Genomic DNA, 22,392 nt, shown 5'->3' with positions numbered 1-22,392 from the left:
TTTGGGTAGCCCCCAGGCAGAAGGAGAGTATCACTGGTAAAACAAGGAACCAAGAGAAATCCCAGAAGTGTAAGTGAACATGATGAGTTTGTGTATGGATAGCCTCTTAGCCCGACAAGAAGGAGAGGCATATACTGGGGAACTTATGAATTAAAGCGGGCAGTAGTGAAACAAGAAAAGAGCTCATGAAACAAAATATGGTTTAGTATGATGTTAGCTTTTAGTTGGAAGAAACAGCTCTATAAGTTTATAAGCAAAGGGATTATTTGGTTACAGTGTTATTTATGAAAGAATAGACTGACTGTAGCAAGGAGTTTGGATTTGAATGGGCACAGCCTAGAGTCTGGAAGGTCAACTATTAGACAATCCAGATGATCCAGAGTTGAGGGTATGAGGTCTTAGAATAAGGTGGATGCAGTGGAAATGGGCAGGAATTACATAGGGTATAACAGAATTCTGGGGCAAGCAGATTGAGTTTTTGTTTCTGATGGAGGAAAGGTGGTAGTGTTGTGAGCAGAGGGCAGCTGGCTTGAGAAAAAAATAATTTTTGAATATTTATTTTAAGGGACCAGTTCCTTGTCCTTGTTTAATGATCTAAGGCATATAAGCAAAAAAATTAATTAGTACTTATTTATGTCAGAAGCTATTCTGAGTAATAAAATAAAAAGTTACTGGCCCTCTCTAAAGCACAATTATATTTTATATTATAATATATATGTGTACAGAGATGACTAATGTAAAGAGAAGAATAATATGGAGGCAAAATACATAAATAAAATTTTGTATGAAGTGCAAGTTAAGTTGTTAGAATTTATGTTCGGAGGGGAATTAAAGAGACAATGACTTTGTGTTCACATAATATTATAGCTAAAACTATGCCTAGTTTTAAGTCTATTTTTCTTGCTAATAGATAATAAATACTAATGTATTTTATTTAATAAGGAACTACTATACTGTTAGGAAATCTACTTTTCTTCTTGATAAAATTGAATTGATAATATTTTTATTACTAAATAGTCTTCTTTGAATTTTTTAATGACTTCATAATATCTTGTATTGATGTTTTATAATTTTTGCTAAGTATTGTATGGTTGGGTATTTAGTTCACTTCTAATATTTTGTTACTTAAAATAATGCAAAGAACACCTGACAGCTTAATCCTGGAATATATCCATGAACATTCTCTTAGGATAAATGCTGGAAATGAAACATTATACAAATTTTAAAAAATTGTATTGCCAAATTTCTCTCTTGAGAATAGGAATCATCTTTGCTAATATAATAGGCAAAAATAGCATCTCACATTTAAATTTGACTTTACTTCTTATTTAAATATACTTAATAGTTTTTCTTTTTGAATCACCTGTTCTTGTCCATTGTCCATTTTTCTATGGGATATTTTGTCTTTTTTATTGTTTTGCAAAAGTTCTTTAAGCCTCCTGACATCATGTATGTTGCAGATATTTTTCTTAGTTTGTTATTTACTTTCTAATTTTAAAATATTTTTGTACTAAATTTCTCCACACAATCATGCCAGCGTCTCTGTGAGTGAAGGAATAGAGAAAAGTGGGGATAGAAGATATTAAACTAAATAAAATTATTCCGTTCTTCTGGTAAAGGGCTTTTATCTTAGTGGGAGAAAATCTCCATACAACATGTGATAGGAAGTCAACATAAGATGAGATGAAAACTTAATTTATTTCATTCATTGACTAATACTTTTCAATTATGCTTTGACAAGAAAATCAGGGTAAACAATTGTGTTTATCTATGTTACAAGTACAATTTTTTCCTTTTTTAGTCTTTCTATGCTTTTTTCTTGTTTTTTTTTCCTCAGAAATATTTGGATCTATGTCTAGTCATGAACTACTTTGATTTTATTTGCATTTCATTTTTACCTGTCATGCAAGATAAATGAGCTATTTTAGGGTCTATTAAAAGCATAACTTACTTAGCAAAAGAAAAGTGAGCTCATGAAATAAAATCTGGAAAATTCAAATAAAAATAATTGATCAGCAATACAAATTTAGATAAATTTTACTTTTATCATATATCAAAATAATTTGAACACAACTATATACTTAATAATCACAGGTTAAAGCTTATTCTTAGTCTTTTTCTTTCTTTCCTTCACTTCATTATAATGAGATTAAGTAAAATCTTGTTTAACTTTAATCTTTTTCAATTTAAGTCACTCTTGGTGAAGCAAATATCACACATTTCATTTACAGGATTGCTTTTTTCTGCACACTGAAAAAGATGTAGAAATGCTGTTTTTGTACCTGCAATTTTGCGTGATATCTGGTGATCTTTCTCCTTGTAGTGGATTGTCTTCTTCCTACACTCCTTTAAAAACACTATAGGCTTATGTACCAAAAACTCTTTCAGAAACAAGAAATGCTTCTTTTTTTTTTTTTTATGGGTATCATCATTATTTTATTTGAGTTTACTTTGGATGAAATATGTAAATACTAGAATTTGAGACAACGTAACTTTTTAACTGAAGTACAGTTGATACACAATGCTACATTAGCAGAAACAAGAAATGCTTCTAATAACAAAAGAAAAATATGTGGTTTTTGATTTTTTAAGAATGTGAAATGAATAATCTTTACTAAGGGTTTAAAGTTATGTTTAGGTTATTCTAACCCTTGGCTAGATATAGACTTGGTTTTCCATAATGGACCTTGAAATGAGGGAAAACTGACTATTTCGACCATTGCTTGACCTTCTGTTCTACCCTCACTGTTTCTTTTTTTGAACAATCTCTAATCTAAGGTCACAAGGGGTTGAGTTTTGGAAAAAAATTCTTAAGAATTGGATTAAAACTTGTATGCAGTATTAGAAAATATCTTGCCTTAGAGCAATATATTTTCTTTGTTCACTCTGAAAGTCTAGCTGCCAAATTAAGAACTAAAGGGAAGAGACAAGTCTTATCTGGAGCTTATTACATACATATTTGTTTCTTAATTGGAAAATGCACAATTGAGGTTAATCATGTGACTATCTATGGCTACATAAATGTTTTTCACTAATAGTTTTGCTTCAAGCCATTCTTCCAATACAGTGTTCCAATAAATGTGACAAAACGATGTAGCAATCCCAGGTGCGGACACTGATTGTCAGTATGTTTCTCTGTTGGAAAGGTGGCTTTGTCACAGCTCTACCCATTAAAAGAGAACATTTCCTGAGAAGTTCAATATTCCAATCTGAGTACTGGCCATTGTAGTTTGACAAAAGTTTACAAAACTAGATGTTAAGAGCTATTCAGAATGGTTCTCACTGGCACTTAGTTTTTAATCCTATCTTTAGGGGTTCCATTCCGTGGTCCCTTGATGTACCCAATATTATTGAGAACTGATGTAATAAAGATAAAAACTTGAAACTAAAAGACTAGATCCTAGCTCTATCACTAACACACTATGAAACCTTAAGCAAGTCCTTAATCTCTCAGAGCCTTATCAATAAAATAAGGATAATTGTATTTAATTGTTAGGATTGTTAGAAAAATAAAAGGAGATGCTGTTATACTTAGGGCAGTGTTCATTCCTCATAGAAATTCAGTTAATGTTTGTCAAAGAAATTGGCTTCATTCAATCATCCAACAAATATTTGCTGTATGTCTACCTTAGGCTAGGATCTTATCTAGTTCCTTGGGATAAGTCAGTAAATAAAATAACTGCTCTGTCAGGCTTTGTGTGTGTATGTGTGTGTTGTTGCCCTACATAATCAGCAAGGAAACAAATAAGTTATTAGAAGGTGATCTGTGCTATTTTGAAAAGAAAGGACCAAAAGGAAGGAATCTCAGGGGAGCAGAGAGTGACAAAAGTAAAATATACTTCTCAGAATATAGAGGGCTCCTCCAAAATAAGTTGAGATTTTGGTAGCAATCTGAATGAAATGAGCCACTAGTGTATCTGGAGCATGCTTGGTTGGGACAAAGAAAGGAGGCCAATGGACTTGGAATAAAAAGAACAAGGAAGACATGGAAGGAAATGAGGTCAGAGAGGATATGGGTGGGGTTGATACAGATTATACAGAGTCTCCCAGGTTGTTTTGAAGACTTTGGTTTTTCTTTGAGTAATAACTTTAAGCAGTGATGTGATATGATTTACATTTTAAAGAAGCATTCTTGCTGCTACAGAATAGCGTGTACAAGGGCAGGAATTAAAGTTCAAGAGGCCTCTTAGGAGGCTGTAATGGTGAAGGAAAGACATGACTATGGCTTGGACCAGAGTAGTAGCTGAGTAGGTGATGGCTAATAATCAGATTTCGATACATTTTCTAGAACAGGAGTCAAAGATAACTCTTAATGTTTTCAGCTTTGGGTAATTATAGGAATGGAGATGCATATACTGATATGATTAAGACAGGGGCTGAACAAAATTTGGAGGGAAAGTAAAGAATTTGATATTATACATATGTTTGAGATGCCTTAGTTAATTTTGTCAAGAGGAGGGCTCAGGACTGAAGATATAATTTGGGAGTTGTCAACACATGCATGTCAGCACAGGATCCCGGGGCACAATAGCTCTCAGGATCTGGCACATGAGAAGGATCTAGTGAAGGAAACTGAGATAGGATAAGAACGAAAAAATAGTCATGTCTTTGATGTCAGGTGAAGAAAATGTTTCAAAGAGGTGATTATGTGTGTGAAACACTGCTACTAGGTCAAGTCAAGACAGATAATTGACCAGTGAATTGACCCAGCTGTTTTGATTTTGTTTAGCAAATCAAACCTCTGGACAGGAGTCCATCAAAATCCTAAAGGACAACACAGGCAGCAACCTCTTCGACCTCAGCTGCAACAACTTCTTCCTAGAAACATCGCCAAAGTCAAGGGAAGCAAGGGCAAAAATGAACTCTTGGGATTTCATCAAGATAAAAATCTTTTGCACAGCAGAAGAAACAGTCCACAAAACCAAAAGACAACCAACAGACTGGGAGAAGATATTTGCAAATGACATATCAGATAAAGGGCTAGTATCCAAAATCTATAAAGAACTTATCAAACTCAACACCCAAGGAACAAATGATCCAATCAAGAAATGGGCAGAAGACATGAACAGACATTTTTCCGAAGAAGACATCCAAAATGGCCAACAGACACATGAAAAAGTGCTCAACATCGCTCAGCATCAGGGAAATCCAATCAAAACCTCAATGAGATACCACCTCACACCCGTCAGAATGGCTAAAATTAACAAGTCAGGAAACGACAGATGTTGGAGGGGATGCGGAGAAAGGGGAACCCTCTTACACTGTTGGTGGGAATGCAAGCTGGTGCAAGCACTCTGGAAAACAGTATGGAGGTTCCTCAAAAAGTTGAAAATAGAGCTACCATACGATCAGCAATTGCACTACTGGGTATTTACCACAAAGATACAAATGTAGGGATCCGAAGGGGTACGTGCACCCTGATGTTTATAGCAGCAATGTCCACAATAGCCAAACTGTGGAAAGAGCCAAGATGTCCATCGACAGATGAATGGATAAAGAAGATGTGGCATATATATACAATGGAAAATTTGCAGCCATCAAAAGGAATGAGATCTTGCCATTTGCAACGATGTGGATGGAACTGGAGGGTGTTATGCTGAGTGAAATAAGTCAATCAGAGAAAGACATGTATCATATGACCTCACTGATATGAGGAATTCTTAATCTCAGGAAACAAAGTGAGAGTTGCTGGAGTGGTGGGGGGGTGGGAGGGATGGGGTGGCTGGGTGATAGACATTGGGTAGGGTATGTGCTATGGTGAGCGCTGTGAATTGTGCAAGACTGTTGAATCACAGATCTGTACCTCTGAAACAATGCAATATATGTTAAGAAAAAAAAAAGAAGAAGATAGCAGGAGGGGAAGAATGAAGGGGGGGAATCGGAGGGGGAGATGAACCATGAGAGATGATGGATTCTGAAAAGCAAACTGAGGGTTCTAGAGGGGAGGGGGTTGGGGTGATGGGTTAGCCTGGTGATGGGTATTAAAGAGGGCACGTTCTGCATGGAGCACTGGGTATTATGCACAAACAATGAATCATGGAACACTACATCAAAAACTAATGATGTAATGTATGGTGATTAACATAACAATACAAAAATAAAAAAATCAAACCTTTTGGCCAATTCAGTAATTTCTTATGGACTGCTACTTTTCCTGAGTATGATCATACTTCCAATTTCTTTGCATGGCTCACAATTTTTGGCTAAAACATGGATATTTTATACAATATATTGAAGCAACTCTGGATTCTACCTTACAGCAAATCAAATGCAGCAACATACAAAAGGATTATACACCTTGTCAAAATAGCATTTATCTCAAGAATGCAGAATTGGCTTTACATCTGAAAAAATCAATTAAAAACAATATTTTAAAACAAAATAAATATCAATATCAATATCAAAAATTAATGTCTAACAAGCTCTTAACTGCTGCAGGAAAAGTTTTAGACAGTCCAACATTTATTCATGATCGGAACTAGAAACAGAGACCTTCTTTAACCTGATAAAGTACCCACAAAAAACTTACAGCTAAGATGATACTAAGTGGTGAAGAATAAATTCTTTCCCTCTAAGACAGGAAATAAGACAAGGAAGTCTGTTTTCACCACATTTATTAACATTGTACTAGAGGTTTTAGCCAGTGTAAGAAGGCAACAGAAAGGGTTTTCTAGGTTGAAAAAGAGTAAGTAAAACTGTTTATTTGCAGACCACATGATCTTATATGTAGAAAATTATAAAGAATATATGAAACAAAAAAATCCCTAATAGATCTAATAAATGAGTTTACTGAGGTTGCGGGATACATGATTGGCATGCAAAATCAATTACATTGATATATACTAGCAACAAGTAACCTGAAAAAGAAATTAATGAAAGAATTCCATTTGCAATAGCATCAAAAAGAGTAAAATAGTAATATATTTAACCAAAGATGTGTAAGAATTGTACACACCCAAAATAATGAGATGTTGCTGAGAAAATGTAAAAAAAAATCTAAATAAATGAAGAGATATTCCATGTCGTGGGTTGAAAGATTTAATATTTATAAGATAATAATTTATTTCCAAATTGAGCTAAAGAGTCAGTGCAATCCCTATTCAAATCTCAGAATGCTTTTGTGGAATTTGAAGCCTACTTCCAAAACATTAATTAGATGTAAGAGACTCAGAATACCCAAAAAATTTTGAAAAGAACAAAGATGGAGGTCTTATATTACCTGATTTCAAAAGTTACTATAGAGTTAAGGAAACAAGACTGTGCAGGTAAAGGTATAAGGGTAAACATAAAGATCAATGACACCGAATAGAGAGTACAAAAATAAACTCATGCATTTATAGTCAATTGATTTTGAATGAAGTTGCCTAGGTAACTCTTTTTAACAAATGGTCCCATAACAATTGGACATCCAAATGTAAAAATAAAAAAGCCTCCTCGTTCATTCTATATGCAGAATTAACTAAAATAGATCATATGCCTAAATGTAAGAACTAACTCTACAAAACTTACAGGTTAAAACATTGGAAAAACCTTAGTGATTTAGGTTTGACACGTGTTTCTTAGAGACTGCACTGTAAAAAGAGAAATAAAACAATAAATTAGATTTCATTAAAATTGAAAACTTTTGTTCTTAAAAAAGTACAATTAAGGAAACAAGAAGATGAGCCAAAAACTGGGAGGAGAATATTTGCAAATCAAATATCTGATATAAAACTGCTATCCAGAATATATAAAGAACTCTTAAAACTCAGTCATAAGAGGACAAACAACCTAATTTAAAAAAATTATTTGAACCAATAATTTACCAAAGGTAAGAATCACAAATGAGTATACAAAATGATACTCGATATAATTTCCAGTCTAGGAAATAAAAATGAAAAGCATAATACAATACCACTACAAAACAAAATCTAAAATTCTAAAAGATGGACAATACCGAGTCTTGGCAAAGACCTGGAGAAAGAGGCATTTTGTGTAAATTTGAGAATACACTTGTTTCATCCAGAAATTCTACTGCTAGTTATTTACCAGAGAAATAAGATGAACGTTTATGTATTTGCATATGAATATTCAAAGCAGCTTTCTTTATTTGTAATATCTCCAAGCTGGTAATAACTCAGATATGCATGGACATATGGTATATTTATACAACAGAAAATGACTTTGTAATATACAGGAATAAATTCTTGGCATATGCAACAATGTGGAGGAATCTCTAAAACATTATGTTAAATGGGAGAAACCAGATACAAGGAAATATATTCTGAGTGGTTTCATTTATGTGAGCTCTTAGAAAATATGAACACATCTCTAATGGCAGAAAGATCAGTGGTTGCTCTGGGGCCGGAAGTGTAAGTGTATTGATTATAAAGAATCAGGAGAAAACTTTTCAGGTAATAGAAATATTTTATATTTTCTTTGGTGTGGTGGTTAGATGGGTGTGAACATTTGTCAAAATTCATTTTTACACTTAAAATGGGTGCATTTTGTTGATTGTAAATTATACTTCCATAAAACTGATTTAAAATATTTTTTAAGAGGTACCTGGGTGGCTCAGTTGGTTAAGCGTCTGACTCTTGATTTTGGTTCAGGTCATGAGATTGCCTCACATTGGCCTCTGTCCTGGGCATGGGGTCTGCTTAGGATTCTCCCTCTCCCTCTCCCTGTCTGTCTCTCCCTCCTCCTGCTCTCCTGCCTCTGCTTGCACACTCACTCTCTCTCTCGAAAAATAAAAATAAAATAAAATAAATAAAGTAAAATAAAATTTTTTTAAAAAGTAGTACAGCAATAAATATCTTGTACTTGCATCTTTTGGCATTTTTGCCAGTGGCTTATTGGTGTAGACCTCCACAATTGTGATTGATGGGCCAAAATGTGAATTTGTAGGAGATTTACTAGATATTGCCAAAGTCCCCTTCATGAATGTTGCACCATTTTGCATTCCCAGTCGTAAGGTTAGAAAGAACTATTTATTTCCCCAGTCTTGATAATAGTGTGTGCTGCAAAGTTAGATGTTTGTCAATCTAACAGAAATATATGAAATCTTAGTGTATTTTTAATTTGCATTTTTAAAACATGAATGAGCAAGTTTTAACAACATTTTACATATTTAAGACCAATTTCTATGGGGTTTTTCTTATAAGACTTTTTTTTTTTTAAATAGGACTTTTGATTTTTTTAAAAATCTGTTTTTAAAAGCTCCTTATAGGAACGCCTGGGTGGCTCAGGCAGTTAAGCAACTACCTTCAGCTCAGGTCATGATCCCAGGGTCTTGGGATGGAATCCCACATCGGGCTCCTTGCTCAGTGGGGAGTCTGCTTCTCCCTCTGCCTGCTTTGCCTGCTCTGCCTGCCACTCCCCCTGCTTGTGTTCTTTTTCTCTGACAAATAGATAAATAAAATCTTAAAACAAATAAATAAAACTCCTTATATATCAAGGACATTAATCCATCTGTGATGGAAGATGTAAATATTTTTTTCCAATTTTTTGTTTTCACTTTGCTTATGGTGTTTTTTTGCCATGGATTTTTCATTTTTTTAAATAAAATCAAATGTGATACGTTTATTTCATATATTTGGATTTTGACTCATGGTTAGGTAAATTTCCTCTAGTGTCAGGTTACAGAAGAACTCAACAGGAAGTCTATTCCTGCTTTGTTTATTTTATTTTCAGATGGGAGATATCATAGTTAGTTGCAATGCTGATGGCAGTTATCTGGCAAAGAAAAAATGATAATGCAGAAAGGAGGGAGAACTTAAGAAGTTCAAGATTAGATAAGGTAGGAATGGGATCTAGTCAAAAGAGTAGGATTATAAATATTATCTGAGATATTTTAAAGGATATCTTGGGAAAGGGGAAAAAGGAAAAGAAAATTTCTGCCATAGGAAAATCAAAGTATTGCCTTCAGGGTTTTTCCACACAGATCTTCTATATTGAGAACTATCATTGTTCAGGACATCTTTTTTTTTTTTAATGTAATTGAGCTGAAATTCAAATAACATATTTACATAAAGCATAGCCATTTTATTTTTTATTTTTTAATATATGTGATTATACTGCACTTATAGTTTTATAATATGTGCTTTCACTTGACAGTATGTTTTTGATGATTTTTTTTAAAGATTTTATTTATTTATTTGACAGAGACACAGTGAGAGAGGGAACACAAGCAGGGGGAGTGGGAGAGGGAGAAGCAGGTCTCACGCGGAGCCGGGAGCCCGATGTAGGGCTCGATCCCAAGACCCTGGTATCATGACCTGAGTCGAAGGCAGACACTTAACTACTGAGCCACCCAGGCACCCCAAGCATAGCCATTTTAAAATGAACAATTTAATGGCATTTACTTGTTGTGCAATCACAACCACTAGCTGGTTCTAAATAATTTGCTGCCTTCCCCCCTCAAAAAACTCCATACTCATTAAGCAGTTACTCCCCAATCTCTGTCCCCTAGCCCCTAGCAATCATCAATTTGCTTTCTGTTTCTGTGGATTTAACTATTTTGGGTATTTCATATAATTGAAATTCTATGATATGTAACTTTCTGTGTCTCTGTTCTCTCAATTAGCATAATGTTTTTAGGATTCATTCAGATTGTAGCATATGTCAATAATTCATTCATTTTATGGCTGATAACATTCCGTTGTGCGGTTATACTAAGATTTTTTCATCCATTCATCTGTTGATAGACATTTAGGTAGTTTTCTTCATATCTTCACCAATTCCTGTTATTTTCCATTAAAAAAATTGTTGCCATCCTAGTAGGTGTGAAGTGGTATCTCATTGTGGTTTCAATTTACATCTCACTAATGACTAATGATGTTGAACACCTTTTCATGAGCTTAATGGTCACTGTATATCTTTTTGGGGGAAATATTGTCAAGTCATTTGACTCTTTAAAAAATTGGGTTGTCTTTTGTGCTGTTGAGTTATAGGAGTTTTCATACATTCTGGATACTAGACTCTTAACCTGATATGTGATTTGCAAATATTTTCCTCTATAGGTTGTTTTTTTACTTTCTTAGTAATGTCTTTCAATGCATGAAGTTTTAATTTTGATGAAGTCCAATTTATTCTTCTTTTGTTGCTCATGCTTTTGATGCTTTATCTAAGAATCCATTGCCAAATCCAAGGTCATGAAGATTTACACCTATGTTTTCTTCTAAGAGTTTAATGGTTTTAGTGCTTATATTTAGGTTGTTGATCCATTTTGAGTTAATTTTTGTATATGGTGTGAGTTTGGGTATAACTTCATTCTTCTGTATGTAGATATCCAGTTGCCACAACACTACTTACTGAAGTGACTATTCTTTACACATTGGATGGTCTGGACACTCTTATCTAAAATCAATTGACTATAGATGTGTGGGCTTATTTCTGGACTCTTAATTCTATTCCATTAGTCTATATGTCTATCCTTATGCCCAAACTACATTTTTCTGTAAATTACTGTAGCTTAGAAGTAAATTTTGAAATTGGAAAGTGTGAGCTCTCCAACTTAGTTCTTCTTTTTCAATATTATTTTGTCTATTTGGGGCTATTTGCAATCCCCTATGCATTTGAGGATCAACTTTTCCATTTCTGCAAAAAAAGTGTATTGGAATTTTGATAGGCTATTTTGGAATTTTTGAATCTGCAGATCACTTGGGGGGAATACTGGCATCTTATCAATATTAAGTCCTCCAGTCCTTGAACATGGGATGTCTTTCCATTTATTGAGTTCTTCTAATTTCACAACTTTTTTTTTCTGTTTTCACTATACAAATCTTTGCCCTCCTTGGTTAATTTTTTCAGATATCTTATTCTTTTGGATACTGTTATAAATGCAATAATTTCCTAATTTCCTTTTGGATTATTCATTGTTGGTATATATAAACTCAACTGATTTTTGAACGTTGATCTTGTATCCTGCATCTTTGTTGAATTTATTTATTAGCTCTAGGGTTGTGTGTGTGTATGTCTGTATGTGTATTCTCTGGGATTTTCTGTATATGAGATCATGCCATCTGTGAAAAGAGACAGTTTTATTTCTTCCTTTCCAATCAATACCTTTATTTTTTTATTGCATAATTACTCTGGCTAGAACTTCCAGTAAAATATAGTATAGATAGAGTGAAAGCCTGCTTTCACTAGTATAGATAGAGTGAAAGCAGGCATCCTTGTCTTGTGGGGGGAAGCTATCAGTTTTTCACCATTGAATACAATGTTAGCTGTGGGTTTTCATAAATGCCCTTAATCATGTTGAGGAATTTTCCTCCTATTCCTAGTTTTCTGAGTGATTTTTATCATGAAATGGTAAACAATTTTCTCAAATGTTTTTTACATCAGTTGAGATGATCATGTTGTTAGTTTTCTTTTGTTCTAATTGGTATATTATATTGATTAATATTCTCAAGTTGAACCATCTTTGCATTCCTGGGATAAAGCCTATTTGGTCACTGTGTATAATCCTTTTAATATACTGTTTAATTCAGTTTGCTAGTATTCTGTTGAGTTTTTCTTCATATTCATAAGAGACATTGGTTGGTAGTTTGTTTTTCTTATGATGTCTTTTCTGGCTTTGGTATCAAAGTTATCCTGGCCCCATAGAATCAGTTAGGAAGTGTTCTTTCCTCTTCTATTTTTAAGTAGTATTTGAGAAGGACTGGAATTTATTCTTTAAATGTAGAATTCCCAAGTGAGCCATCTAGTCCTAGATTTTTTTTTTGTTGTAAGGTTTTTGATGACTGATTTAATCTCTTGTTATAAATTTTTCAGAATTTCTATTTCTTTTTGTGTCAGGTAATTTGTGTATTTTTTATTTTTTTAAAGATTTTATTTATTTTTTGACAGAGAGTGAAACAGTGAGACAGTGAGAGAGGGAAACAGGAGGAATGGGAGAGGGAGAAGCAGGCTTCCCACAGAGCAGGAAGTCCAATGTGGGGCCAGATCCCAGGACCCTGGAATCATGACCTGAGCCAAAGGCAAATGCTTAATGACTGAGCCACCAAGGCGCCCTGTGTATTTTTTAAAAATAATTTGTCCATATCATCTAGATTATCTAATTTGTTCGCTACAATTGTTCATTGGAGTCTCATAATCCTTTATATTTCTGTGGGTTCGTAGTAATGTCCTCATTTTAATTTCTGATTTGAATTATTTTCATTTTGTCCCTTATATTCTTAGTCTAATTTAAGGTTTGTCAGTTTTGTTGATATTTTCAAAGAAATGATCATTTGGTATTGTTAATTGTTTTTTTTTAATTTTCTTTTATTCTGTTTTTCATTTATCTCCCTGAATAAACCATTAATGATGGGATAAGCCATATTAGCAAGGAATCATTATTTAAAGGCACAGAAAATTTTCTTGGTAAATTATTTCAAGCATGTAGGGGAGAAATAATTCCCATTCTTTAAAAACTTTCATAATGTAGACAAAGACAAGAAATGGCTCTTTTATTCTACAAAAATACACAATGTTAATGCACAAATAAGCACAAGAAATGCCAACATAAGTTATTAGCAATTGTGACTCCAGTGCATATTAAAATCCAAAAGCATAGCCTTTTATAAAATGGTTAACACAATACTCTAATGTTGATTAAATATAAACAAAACACAGAATCATGTTCATAAATGTTGAGACATTAACTGCAAAAACTTAACATCCATCCTGAAAAGAAAACAGAAAATATAGCTTCTTAAACAAAGTCCAGATTAAATGCAAAGCTGAGTCAGTAGAGACCATTAAAATTAGGGTCAAATTAAAGAGCTATCTTCACTGTTATGTAAACATTAGCTTGGAAGTTCTGTTTTCTATAGTAAGACATGGAACAAAAATCAGTATATAAGTATTGGCAAGGAAGAAAATGGATTACTTTGTAGTAAAAAAAAAAACCCAGTCAATTAAAAAAAAAAACAAAATGTGAACAAAGTGATTAACACATAAACATTAAATACATTACCATGTGTCAGCAATGACTAATTAGAAAATAAAATAAAACAAAAATTGAAATGACACACTTCCAGTGTAGCTATAGTAAAGTACATTGGCATAATCCTAACCACCTCCTAGATTCCTTGGATGTTGTTCTGGGCAGGGTATTTATTCCAGGGGGTCTTTAGGGAAGGAGCAGTGCAACATGGAATCATTGTAAAGTAATACAACTCTTTTAGGAAGCAGTGTTGTGGTTTATGTTGAGAGTCATTAAGATATTCATACCCATTTATTATACTAATTTTACCTCTGGAAATTTGCCCTGAGGTAATAATATAAAATGTAGGATATTTTTTTAATTTTATTTTATTCTGTTATGTTAGTCACCATACATCATTAGTTTTTGATGTAATGATCCGTGATTCATTGTTTTTGTATAACACCCAGTGCTCCATGCAGTATGTGCCCTCCTTAATACTCATCACTGGGCTAACCCACCTCCCCACTCCCCTCCCCTCTAAAACCCTCAGTTTGTTTCTCAAGAGTCCATAGTCTTTCATGGTTCATCTCCCCTCTGATTCCCCCCCTTCATTTTTCCCTCCCTTCTCCTCATGTCCTCCATGCTCTTCCTTATTTTCCACAAATAAGTGAAACCGTATGATAATTGACTTTCTCTGCTTGACTTATTTCACTTTGCATAATCTCCTCCAGTCCCATTGGTGTTGATATAAAAGTTGGGTATTCATCTTTTCTGATGGCTGAGTAATATTCCATGGACCTCAACTCTATGGTCAAATAATCTTCGACAAAGCAGGAAAAAATATGCAATGCAAAAAAGACAGTCTCTTCAATAAATGGTGCTGGGAAAATTGGACAACCACATGCAGAAGAATGAAACTTGACCATTCTCTAACACCATACACAAAGATAAACTCAAAATGGATGAAAGACCTCAATGTGAGACAGGAATCCATCAAAATCCCAGAGGAGAACATAGGCAGTAACCTCTTTGACATTGGCCACAGCAACTTCTTTCAAGATACATCTCCAAAGACTTGTGAAACAAAGCAAAAATGAACTTTTGGGACTTCATCAAGATAAAAAGCTTCTGCACAGCAAAGGAAACAGTCAACAAAACAAAGAGGCAACCCACAGAATGGGAGAAGATATTTACAAATGACACTACAGATAAAGGGCTGGTATCCAAGATCTATAAAGAACTTCTCAAACTCAACACCCAAAAAAACAAATAATCAAGTCACAAAATGGGCAGAAGACATGAAAAGACACTTCTCTGAAGAAGACATACAAATGGCTAACAGACACATGAAAAAATGTTGATCATCATTAGCCATCAGGGAAATTCAAATCAAAACTGCATTGAGATACTACTTTACACCAGTTAGAATGGCAAAAATTGACAGGGCAAGAAAAGTGGAGAAAGGGGAACCTCTTACACTGTTGGTGGGAATGCAAGTTGGTACAGCCACTTTGGAAAACAGTGTAGAGGTTCCTCAAAAAATTAAAAGTAGAGCTACCCTATCACCCAGCAATTGCACTCCTGGGGATTTACCCCAAAGACACAGATGTAGTGAAAAGAAGGGCCATATGCACCCCAATGTTCATAGCAGCAATGTCCACAATAGCCAAACTTTGGAAAGAGCCGAGATGCCCTTCAACAGATGAATGGATAAAGAAGATGTGGTCCATATATACAATGGAATATTACTCAGCCATCAGAAAGGATGAATATCCAAATTTTACATCAACATGGATGGGACTGGAGGAGATCATGCTAAGTGAAATAAGTCAAGCAGAGAAAGTCAATTATCATATGGTTTCACTTATTTGCGGAACATAAGGAATAGCATGGAGGACATTAGGAGAAGGAAGGGAAAAATGAAGGGGGGAAGTAAGGGGGGAAGATGAACCATGAGAGACGATGGACTCTGAAAAACAAACTGAGGGTTCTAGAGGGGAGGGGGGTGGGGGGATGGGTTAGCCTGGTGATGGATATTAAGGAGGGCACATACTGCATGGAGCACTGGGTGTTATACGGACACAATGAATCATGGATCATTACATCAAAAACTAATGATGTATTGTATGGTGACTAACATAACATAATAAAATAAAGTTAAAAAAAACAAAAAAAATTAATTCCTTGAAAGACATTCTCATGAAAAAGATACTCTGGGTTCACAAAAATATTTCAAAATTGATTCTTCACACCCTCAATTACTATCTTATTTAGATTATATTTAAAAATGTGGAACAGAACATATCACATAGGCTTACACATTTAAAGTGAGCACATAGTTTAGATAAGAGGAAAAAGGACAACTACAGCTCAGCTATCTTTTAAAATTTATGTGGTTTCTTATTTACATAAAACAGAAATGGAAGCACAGGTAATCAAAGCACAATAAACTCTGGTCTTGAAGGGAGTTTGCTGGACTATAGGACAGTGTGCACTATTTATTCATAGTCCTAACTTTTAGGTTAAGCCCTGGGCAGATAATAATGAATCTACTTTGGAAATTCTATCATGAAATGTTGTTCAGTTGAATTTATGCCTTTGAAATAAAAGTTTGGGCATTACAGAAGGGAAAATAAACAGTATACAAGACACTTTTTTTCCCCTAGAGATCATATTTGAACATGTTAGCAATATATAAAAAGTAATACATTCAAAAATCATCTAGCAGCAGAGTATTGAGTTCACGTGCCAGAAATATATCTACCTACTATTAATGAATTATTGAGTCCTATTCATTCTATAGTCAGAGTAGGAAGCTGTCTATATTATAGCATATTTTGCAAGGCATTTAGAACCGCTGTCTAATGATGTTCTTCTTCCAAGTGGCTTGAAACATTTCCTATTAGAATTATAATTGAGGTCCAAAAGGTCATAATCAGACCACTTGTCACCTAGAAAAAGGCAGGACAATCTTGGTTAGGGAGGGGAATGCAGGACAAAGTTCCTTCCTTCTCTTAGTGTGTAGCACTGATTAATTCAATGTATTATATGGTTGTCTCCTTTGCCACTTTGCAAGGCATCGAAGATTTTAAGTGACAAAAGAACATACATTTTATTAGTCACTCAATGGGAATGCTCATTTAGAACAAGCCTAGTAGCTAGAGAGAACCGAGATACTGTTGTATCAGATATACTCACCATGTACAAGAGGCACTCTGTGAATCTTCTTGTTATAAAAAGCCCACTACCATATTTTTCTTTGCCTATTTCCATATTTCCTCTCATTGTTCCTGGTACCTAGTTCATGCATAATACTTCTCATCGAAATTTCAAACTGCTTTACAAATTGCTGCTCTGCTTTGATCTTAATTGCTGAGTGATGATAGTTAAATAAAGGCTTGGGAAGAAAAAGAACATTTACTTTTCTCTGAAAAGAAAATACATAAAAATGAAGTTTCACCACAAATGATGGAGGAACTAGATAGATGAACTAACTGCCTGAAAGTGCTATGATTATTTTGTCGAAGTGTGCAGTGTGGTTATTTCCTCTACCTTCTTTTTGCGCTCATCTCTGTCTTTTTTTTTCACTTCCTCTTTATCATCACAGAAATCATTTGTGTGAAGATATCTACTTTAGATACAGAAATGATCACAGGCATGTTCCTGTATATGAGAAACTTGCCATGCCATTCAAGAATACATCAAGCAAGAATCAGAAAAAGTAACAATAAAACAAAAATAGGGACCTTATGGTAGGATGGTAGGATTCTAGTTTTGTCTAACAAACCCGGAGGCACAACTGTGTTCTTGTGGTGGTTGGAAAGAGCCAGGTGATGCCATCACTCCCTGGAACACCTCCATGGTGATGGCGAGAATCCTAGACCCAACAGAAGTATATAGTGGGTCACTACTCTGTGCCAGGCATTTGGGTGCTTTGCCTACAAGAACTTATTTTAATTCTCAGTAACTATATGAATTAAGTATTATTGAAAGTCTTATAATTTCTGTTATTCAGGTGAAAAAACTGAGCCTTAAAGAGGGAAAGTAACTACACAGCTAATAAGGAGTGTAGTTTTGAGGCAAACACAGATCTGTCTGCCTCCAAAGCCTGAAATGTTATCTTCAGTGAACAAGATTGTCTTCCCGGGGCTTTTAAGATCAGTGTTTCTTTGTTTTTGTTTTGGTTCTGGCTATTTCTATGTGGCCTTTCTACCACACAATCTTCAAGCTTCTAGGTACTTTTAACTCCTCTACAGTGCTTTAACGCATATGGCAAAAAAAGTATGTGCCTGGCTTGAGCAGTTGTATAACTGGAGGTAGCCACTGGCTTTCATTAACTCTGCTCTCATTTCCATCTGCTGACCTCAGGGGGCTTTCTGTTTTTGGTAGTTTGAGATCCTTGTAGCTGTTGTAGTAGACAGCTGTGTTTTTGTTTCCCCAGCATCAATTCTTGTTTCCCTTTTTCATGACAACCTCAATTTTCCAGCCCAACTACAATTCCAAGACTTGGTTGTAATTGGTGGAAGTCTGCTGGCCATCCAATCTCGCGGGCCACAGGGATTGGTTCATAGATGAGCGCATAATCTAACCAGAATCAAAGAGATATAATGTAACATTGGCCTCCGGGAAGGGGAACTTTCTCATCTTTCAGAGCAGCCGCTGGTAGAGTCTCTCTTGTTCTCAATGGTGTGGTTGTGAGGGTGTGAGACTCAAAGCTGCTGTAGCCATTCACAACCAGCAGGAGAGTTGCGGAACTGCCTGAGGACAAACCAGACGTGGGAAGGTATGGCAGAGAGATGGAGAAGTCCAGGGCCATTGGTGATATCGTTTCAGCTGCTGCTGATGTGTAACCTGAAGCAACACATTTGTTTCCAGACTTTTAAAGTATACGAACCAATAAATTATCTGTAAACTAGTATGAATTGGGAGTTTCCGTCAGTTGCACCTGATAAAACTGTCTTCTAGATTCTTCTAGAAAGGCATCATCAAAGACACTTTTGTGATTATAGTTACTCATTTGAAAAGACTTCATCATTGCTATTAGTGGAAATGGTAATTAACTGGAATAGTATTTCTGGTTAATTGAAATTTATGACTTTCTTAAGATCAGTTAAAAATCAGTTTTTATTTCAACAGTTGCTATTGAAAAACATTTTTCCTCTAAGGGATGGCAGACGTGGCATGGGTCTGCAATTATTTAAAGGTTTCAGATTCTGGTTAATTGAGGTTTATTATAAATTGTGATTTCCAATATTTTATTGTTAAGAGCTTCCTGAGGACACATAATTCAATAGTACTTCTTTTGTCTAGATACTCCTTTCTTATCTAGCAGCTGTATTTACTGATACTGATGGTGAATTGCTTAACCTTTTGAAACCATTTTCTGTAATTCTAGGGTGATATTTGCACATGTACTTGGCTTTCTTTATAAATAAACTATACAAAGCTTATTTCAGAATGTTAGTAAATGTGGAAAAGCGAGGAGCAAAGGCATACTGACATTTTTACTAATTTGGGGGCCATTTAAAAATGGCTTATTCTGCAAACAGACTTCAAACCATTTGCTTATAAACACTGTAACCTAAAAAAAAGTGAGCTTAACATTGTTATAATATCTTATTTACTGCCATATAAGGGGTGGTTTTTAGAGATCAATTTTTGTTGACTTTTTTTGAGTTAGACTAGAAGCATTGAAACCCATTGGGGAAAATAGCTTCTATTAAGAGCAACAAGGAAAATATGATGAAGCACACTATGGTGTAGAAATAATTCAGAGATTCACAGCCAATTAAGATCATTATGGGTTACTTCAAAGATTCAGTGGGGTGCCTGAAGAAGAAAAAGCTTTTAAATTTTTATTAGGAATCCTGGGCAGGTCTACTGGGAAGTTTATGACGTTTCCTAGCCTTTTTGGTGGTGGGGGGGAATGGGAGAAAGAATATATCATTTATACTTTTATGTAAGTATTGACAGTGAAATCTGGAGCACCCTAATTCAAAATATCACCTTGAACAATTTGCTTCATTTTTCACTGTGGAGTTTCTTCTCCAGAAAGTAATTGGAAATCATGTGGGTTTTGCTTGTTAGAAAGGAAGAAGATAGATAAGCTGAGAGTCTTTGCTATAAGCAACCTCTGCAAAGCCAGTGCCATGTTTGAGCAGACGGAACACTGAGGAAATCAGCTCTGTTGGCAACAGGGAGAGCTGCCCAGGCAGCTGGTGGTAGAGGAATTAATTCACGGAAGGCTCTTCTGCTGCCACGGTACAGATGGGATTATTTGGCTGACTTTCTCCAAGAGGAGGAGAGTGATACTATTGTAGCATATGTTTGTTTGGTTACCGTGGAAAAGCCAAGACTCTCCTGAAGTAGTTCTTAACAACTGGTAACTACATATCTAGCATCATAAAGGCCATGTTGAAATGAGAAGAAAATGCTATTTAGAACATCTGCAAACTTGACAGTGAGGGACATAAAAGTGATACAGGCCTTGGAAGGAAAGATATGACCCAAAGACCCCAGCTCTGTTACTGAGCTATGTAGCTGGGGGCTAGTTATTTATGAGTCCACCATGATAATTTTGTTGTTGAAAGCCTGACATCTGATCTGGTTTAGCCCCTTCATCAGAAATGGGGGTAAGAGTATGGCAAGCAGAGACGAGTGTGTGAAGGCTGTAGGAGATTACTCTTTTGTGGACCTCCAGAGGCAGTGCGTGGAGGACACAGAAGGGTCCCTGCTGGAAAGGGGAACTTAGGAGTGGGTGGGACCCTGTGGGTTAGGGCCTGATGAGAATTTGGACAAGTAGGAATATTAACCAGAGGTCAGTGGTGAGTTTCAAATGAGCAAATGGCATGCACAAATGTCTTTTTTTTAGTAAACTTAAATTTTTTAGAGTAGATTTACAGAAAGATTGCAAAAAATAGTACAGGGAGTATCCATATAGCCTGCATTTGGTTTCTCCTATTACTAATATCTTACATTACAATGGTACATTTGTCTTATCCTAATGAACCAATACGTTGTTATTAACTGATGAAATTCCATAGATTATTCAGATTTTGGTGCCATTCCTGCTGGGCTCTCTCAACTGACAGCAAAGAAATGTATGTGTGTATATTACTCTGTATATATACACATATTTACTAATATTTTTGTATATAACCACCTGTATCTATTAAGCTAAACATGAGTTTATACTTGCTATAGACTGAATGATTGTGTCCTTCCCAAATTAATATTTTGAAATCTAATCCCCAATAGGATGGTATGTGGAGGTGGGGCCTTTCAGAGATTATTAGGTCATGAGGGTGAGGTCCTCATGGATAAGATTTTTGAACTTATGAAAGAGACCCAGAGAGCTCTCTTGCCCTTTCTGCCATGTGAACACACAGCCAGAAGACAGCCATCTAGGAACCAGGAAGTAGGCTCTCATCAGACTGAATCTGCCAGGGCCTTGATCTTGGAATCCTCAGCCTCCAGAACTATGAAAAATAAATCTCTGTTGTTTATAAGTCACTCAGTTTATGGTATTTTGTTATAGTAGCCAGAGTGGACTAAGACAGTACTGATGATTCCACCTCTCACTCATTACCACATGGATCATTCTAGCATCTTCCCATGCTTATCTGTAGCTCCCACTCCAACAGTGAAAAACTTGGTTCACACTATCTACCATTGGTCATTGACTCAACTGGTCCATTCCAGTGGACACGTATAGCAGGATCAGATTTGTCAACCTATATTCCCATGGGATACAACTTTATCAACTAGAGTATGGAGAAAATGGGTGATTTCTTCTGCCTTAAAGTTTACAAACTAATTTCTAAGCCATGGACAATTTTTGTGTTGAAAATATCTCTCTGCTATGTGGAGAAGAAATTAGGGAGAGTATAAAAAATCAGTGGAGAAGCTAAGTCCAAGAAATAATCGTGGTTTGGCTTAGGATAAATAAGAACAAATATTTATTAAGTTCTTATTAGCAAGCTCTGTATAAAAGTTAGTTATTACCTTTGTGTACCATAAGCTGTTCTAAGTACTTTATGAACCTTAACTCATTGCATCTTCACAACCACTAGTGAGCTGTACTATACTGACTCATTTCATAGATGAGGAAGCTGAAGCACAAGTTTATAACTTGCTCACTATCACATTGCCAGCAAGTGTTGGAGCTAGGATTCACATTCTCACAGTCAGGTTGCAGGTCCTGAGCTCTTAACCAGTTTCAATTATTCCTGGCAGACAAAATATCCAGACTCTTGACTTTAGGAATGCAGTCAGTCTCTTGTTTACTTTTTGTAAAGTAGTAGTATACTGTTATGTACTATAGAATCGTCCTAAATAGGTTAAATCAACATCCTTGACTGACAAAAAATTACATCAAAACCACAACAGCAAGAAAGAAAGAAGGAAAGGAGGAAAGAAGGAAAGCAAGGAAGGAAAGAAGGGTGGGAGGGAGGGAGGAAGGAAGGAAGGAAGGAAGGAAGGAAGGAAGGAAGGAAGGAAGG

At 35.2% G+C, this 22,392-nt stretch overlaps 1 long non-coding RNA gene across 1 annotated transcript in view; it reads left to right on the top strand.

Annotated features, from left to right (window-relative positions):
• The first annotated feature begins 18,527 nt into the window (after positions 1-18,527).
• The window catches only part of LOC141372717 (uncharacterized), a 26,224-nt gene continuing 22,359 nt past the window's right edge, over positions 18,528-22,392 (top strand). Inside the window, exon 1 of the long non-coding RNA XR_012378117.1 lies at positions 18,528-18,674. This is a non-coding gene — a long non-coding RNA (uncharacterized lncRNA). The remainder of the gene's footprint in view (positions 18,675-22,392) is intronic.

Source organism: Callorhinus ursinus, unplaced genomic scaffold (genome assembly GCF_003265705.2).
Source record: "Callorhinus ursinus isolate GAN/ISIS: 27379988/994484 unplaced genomic scaffold, GSC_fseal_2.0 scaffold5, whole genome shotgun sequence".
Lineage (NCBI taxonomy): Eukaryota > Metazoa > Chordata > Mammalia > Carnivora > Otariidae > Callorhinus > Callorhinus ursinus.
Note: the sequence above shows the minus strand (reverse complement) of the source record. Positions and strands in the feature narration are given on the sequence as shown.